Genomic DNA, 6089 nt, shown 5'->3' on the forward strand with positions numbered 1-6089 from the left:
TATAAATGGCAATAAAGAGAATAGAAATCTGAAGCATCATTCTCCACTCTTTTTACAATACAACTTAACATGCTTTGCTTTGCATTACCAAAAATGTTGCAGGTCTGCTTTCCTTATGCCATTTTAAAAAAGTCTGCTACAACTACGATATGAATGGTCAGGATATGAATGACAGGCTCTAACACTGAGGAGTTTGTCCATGTCGATGCACACTCGTAGTCACAAGCGCCAATATGCTGCTGCTAATTATAGTAGCAACCCTAAAGCAGCTGCTGATGGAGCTTGCAGAGTAGTGATGTAGGCCTTGACACTCGGTTATTGTCCTAGGGGATAAAACCAAAAGTACGGATCTTTTCAAGATACTACATCCCAAAATTGATATTGATATTTTACACTGACTGAAAAGAACTCCTTATTTCTGGATGATACTCAGTGGACAGTAGGTGTGATAATGAGCTGTATAAGCTTCCTCCTCTTACTTGCTGTGGAAGCATTACTCTTATTCACCAAGGGACTAAAGTATCCTGACACCTCAATGGTAGAATGAATTGTCCATACCTATCACTGCCCCTCTATTGTGCTTTATTTTGTGTGTCTTTCTGTCCTTGGTTAAATGGTAACCCCAGTAAAGTAAAATCAAAATGGTGAGAAGATTAAAGGCTGACTTAGTATCAACTTTAGGTTTACTCTACCGAGTTGATAACATTAGACAACCATGAGTATTATTAAGACCAAATACCATTTATGGTATGCCCTAAGTTCTCTGTAAAGTAGCTCAAAACAGCTGAGAACAGCATACGGATGGCCTGCTGCTCAGCGCAATCCCACTGCTAATAAGTGTACACTTACTAGAGCAATTGCTTTCCTAAACTGAAGGCAATGCCATTTGTCAGTTAAACCATGCATATGGATGGGATTATTGAGGACTCATGACTCAGTGTAGGGGGGAATGTCTACTTGTGGGCTGGGCTTATTTCTCTGTAAATATTACGGAGCACCTGGACCTATATAAACATGTAGCAGTCTTCAAGCAACTGTTCTGAGGTAGTAGCAAGCAGTAGTTGAATTGCTTATTTGGATTAATCTTCATATAACTGAATGAGGTCTGTTCCAAAAGACAGACCTCAATTGCCATCAGTGTTTCAATCAAGTAGCTGAATGCAAGGAGCAGGCGGTCAATGTAATAAAGTGCAGACTAAACAAAGTACAGATGTCAACCCAAAATAGCGAGTAGAGAAGGTATCACTGGCTTGCTTCATCTTGCAGCAAGTGTGTATAAGTGTGATTGTTTTCCTTGTATTGAATACCATGTATTAGGTAATATTTATTTACTTGTTAAGTCTAGACAGGAAGACCTAATTGAGTTATTCAGATGGATTCATTAATGTAACTCTAGGCAGTTCAGTGAAGTTAAATATATACTTGCTATAGTGAGCAGAATTCAGCTTCCCAGCTGTCTACCTTCTTCAAGGGATAATGATTGATTTTATTCCTGGGAGGCCATGACTTAATTCTGCTGCACACATACAGCCACTGTTGAGCCCTTTTCCCTTACAAAGTAAGATCTCACTTTTTGTTTATGACACCAGGAAGCATACAGTTTGTATGCATTTGAAACACAAAAATTTCTTCAGCTATAGTACTATACTTCTTCAAATGGAAAAACAGTTCTTTCTTTGACTGTTTATGTGCTGGAGAAAGTAAGAACCTTTACTTCAGCTGCTATAATTGAGTATCAAAATCATCTTTCTATGGCTGAAATTCAGGCTGGTGTAAGCAAAGAAACTGACTTCTAGTGTAGGATGTTTAAAAGTGGATGTAAAGGCCCCAAATGCTATTGTAAGATGCTAGTTGGTTGTGGACAGTTGTGATGCACCTCACTCAAATACAGTTAATGAATCAGTTATTTGTATGCAATGTGTATGTGTGGTACCAGGATGCTTGGTGCTTTCTAAATCCTTCTGTATCTTTCTGGTTAGTGCTCTGTGTCCTTACCTCACTTTTTATTTTCATATTGCAAAATAAGAGGTGTTTAGATCAGGTTAAGGAGAAATACCCATCTCAAAGAACACTACCTTTGCCCTAGTCCCTCAGCCCAAGAAGGGAAAGCTGCTTTAAAATTTGTAATATAAGAACTTGCATCTGGAACAAAGGTTCTGAAATTCTTTCCCAGGGTGGATCCTGTCTTAAATAAGACACTGTAGTGCATTAATTGACCTCCTTTACCCAATCACGTAACATCCCTGTTGTAATTCTGCATATGGGAAGATTAATATTAGAAAATACTTGTCACTCCTCTATATAACAAATGTCTTGCCTTCTCTTGAAAGAAAGGTATATGGTCTGGATTTTATGCTTGTCAGGCAGTGATCCCAATCTTTTCTATTGAAAACGAGAACAAACACAGCACAGGAGTTTAGCTTAGGAGCATATGTACTTGAATGAAAATGTGGGGATTAAAGGATTAGGTGAAAGTTGGCATGTAGGTTTCTCAGGTATGAGTGGTGGACACAGGAAATAATATTGCCAAGAAAAAAAAATCTCATGTACTTTTACCAAAACATCTTTATCAAATCTTAAAATATATTTTTGCAAATATACATACATACTTGTACAGCCCAGTGCACTAACCTGCCAGTAGCAAACAAGTCAAGGAAACGATTCAAATAGGTCATGCTTCAATGTTAACATAATGCATTACCCAGTGATGCCACTAGTCACTCAAGTGTTCTAGGGCATTCTGTAATACATTTAAGGTGTTCTGAAATTATTCCATTTCATTAAATCACTTCATATACTGCATATGAGAAAAAAAATCTGAGAGTTTTGGTTATATGCTACTCTGCAACATTGAACAAACTTTCTGACATTGCCCAGGTTGCTTAGGAAACTAGAAAAAGATTCAGTCACTTTAAAGCTATTTCTTACTTCTGAAAATAGTCAGATTGAAGAATGATCCTTCAGCTGCCCATCATTAACTCGTATTTCCTGCCTGATTAGTTGGATTCTAAATGTAAATGTGAATTTAAAAAAAAAATTATAGGTTCTTATAGGTAATTATGAACCCCCAACTAGATGCATACCTAAGGAATCAACGAGAATCATGCACGGCATAGACCATAGCTTTTTTCTTTTGGTCTGTTTTTATACGCTTTATGCCTTATTAACATCAATAGTGGCAGACATGTCTTTGAGTTGCCACAATGTTAGACCAATACACACAAATTAAGAGGTTAAACTCCATTTAAATATACAGTATTGGAAACAAATATCATGGTTCATCAGTGTTTGGAAATTCATATAATAGAATGTAAAGGTTTAGCCTCTGGGATTTATCCGTGTAAATTCGCTTCAGTATGGAAACAAAATTGATTTGAAAGATTCTGTCATACTGACATAGAATTAGGTTAAGTTTGAAACCGTTGCTGTTTTTTTTTCTCTACCATGAAATCATGGGGAAAAAACCATTTTACATTGTCCATATCATGTAGATGTGATCTGAACAGGAGTAAGGTATTATCTTGATTGACCATTTACTGTTCTTTCCTACATATTATTTGAAGAAACACCTTAAACTGTCATGATGGGAACATAAAAGAGTTAAAGAAATTGACAGTACCTTACACAGAGTCATTATTGGTACGAAACTGGCCCAGGTAAGGAGTTACTAAACACTTTTTCTTCAGAGGTTAAAAAGCAATAAGCTTTTTTAATTACAGCTGCCTTCATGAAGGATTCTGAGTGGAAGAACTGAATGAACTCCCCAGCACTTTGCCAGAACGTAGTGCTGTTTTCTTTTGTGGCAGGCCAGAAATGAAGATTACTCCATGCTCTGCCTCCCTTACTTATCTTGAATGATCATGAAAATGACTGCTTATTTTCCATCGATAATTTAAAAAGTCAGATAAAGGAGAGGGTGGAACAAGTGTGCTCCATGAGTGAGTGGTGGTGGGTCTCTCTCCATACACTGAGAATCTTAGGCAGAGGTAGACAAAAGAAAGTGGAGGGAACCAGTAGTCAGCCCAGAGCCCGAAACATGCACGATGCTCCGTTTCTCCTCAGAAACCCTTCCCAATGACTTCAGCACAACCTCTGTAGCCTTCCCACCAAAGAACAATCCCGATCTCTCTACTGACCTGTTAGACTTAGTCCAGAGAAGTACTCATATTCTGACTGTGGATATTGAATGGATAAATAGTTCAGATTAAAATTCTTTTTAATTCAATCACTTTCTTAAAAAAAAAAAAGTTAGATACTTGCTCCATAGCATATTTAGTGTTTTACTACTATTATTACTAGAGGTCTCAGCTAATCACCTTTCCCTTCCTGCAGATCTAATTTCTACCCTCCCTCTGATTTTCTGTTCTTCTTTCTCAAGATCCCACCCTGGCGAATAAACACCAGCTCATTTAAATTATGTACCTGGATTTAAGATCTTTGGGGCTGATAACCTATCACACAACTAGGTCTTCCTAGACAAAAATGACTCCAAAGTGCTATAGTAATTCAAATAACCCATTTAGAACCTGGTCATCTTGGACATCATTCCTGTGGACCATTCTTCTGAAGGACTCAGTTCACAGTATTTCACATCAAATGACCACCACATCAACACTGTTAACAAGATGAATAAAAGAAGCTTTGAGGTCACCTTTTCAATCTTACTGCAGACTCAGGAAGACCTCACCTGCTCCCACTCATGTTTCAAACACTGATTTCACAGACATATGCATTGGAATCAAATTAATAGGTAAACTCTGAGAAATCACAAAAATTCTATACATATGAAATTTTCTGCTCTTAAAAGTAGCCTCTGTAATTTATAACTTATGGTGGTAAGGCTTTTTTCCTTATTTATTATAAATAAAGACGTTGAAACCTTTGAAGGAGGTTTATGGGTTTGGACTGGCATTCACTGGAGGAGAGAAAGAGGCAGGGCTTTTGTAGTGGGATTCTGGCTCCAGTGGATGAAGCCTACTGGTTCTGGTGGGAGGAGAAGGGGGAAGTACAGTGCGTTATAAAGTAGGCTGTGGCAGGAGGATAGTCAATGAGAGCGGAAGAAAGGAAGCAAGGTTATGCCATCAAAGCAAGTTTAATCTTCTAAGGGGAAAAAAGCAATTTGCTTATCATCATCAAGGCCAGCTTTTCATGCCTGCCATCACATTAAGTCATGGATAGCTGCAGTAAAAAATGCATGAGAGGTACAGTAAGTAGATAGAACAGGAAAGGCTGGACTTTTTAGTACAGGGAATCCAAGGCAGCTGAGACAAGCTCATGCTAATTTACATGCCTTTTATTATATATTAGCACAGGTTGCAACAGTTGTGTATGATGTTTTACATAGAAAAGGAAAAAAGCTGGCCTGATTTTCAGATGCCCCAACCTCTGAGCAGTGAGCACCTATGGAAATGAAAGTGGATGGTCTCTGCTTACAATCGAGCTTAGATATCTCGTAACAGGACGCAGGGCGTGATAGTGTCAGGCAGGGGTTATAGAAAGGAGAATGTACACAGAGTGATTATAGGATTATTCAGTAGTATATGATACTGTTTCTGTCTCTCTAAGCATTTACACTGAGCTTCTCATCCTGACATCTGATCATCTCCACATCATGTCAGTTCCTTCTTGTTATTGTTAATTATAAATAATTAGAAGGTTGGCTTGGGAGGGTGAGTCATGGCACAAGAGGGTATGTGGGAACATGCGGGTTTACGGAGGGGCTCTGGAAAAAGTGAGGGAGCTTATAACACCAGGAGGAAGGGAAGGTGCTGGAGAGCCATGAGTCAGGGGAGGGAGCCCTGGGAAGGAAACATGGGCGAGGGCTGGCTGGGGCAGCTGGTGGAGGGGAGATCCTGAGAGGCAGAGTCACCCATTTTGAACCCTCCCCCTGAGTAAATATGTTTTGAAGAAAGTGGAGGCAGGGAGGAAGGAGACAGCCAGATGAGGTGCTTGGTGGGGCTGCGGTGGGCAGGCCCGAGGCAGGCCTCACAGCAGGCCCGGAGGAGCCAGGGACAGCTCTGGGACAGGTCTTGCAGCAGCCTCAGGCCCAGGGAAGGCCTGGGGCAGGCCCAGGGGAGGCGTTGCAGCAG

Source organism: Aptenodytes forsteri, unplaced genomic scaffold (genome assembly GCF_000699145.1).
Source record: "Aptenodytes forsteri isolate BGI_AS27 unplaced genomic scaffold, ASM69914v1 Scaffold92, whole genome shotgun sequence".
NCBI classification, from domain to species: Eukaryota; Metazoa; Chordata; class Aves; order Sphenisciformes; family Spheniscidae; genus Aptenodytes; species Aptenodytes forsteri.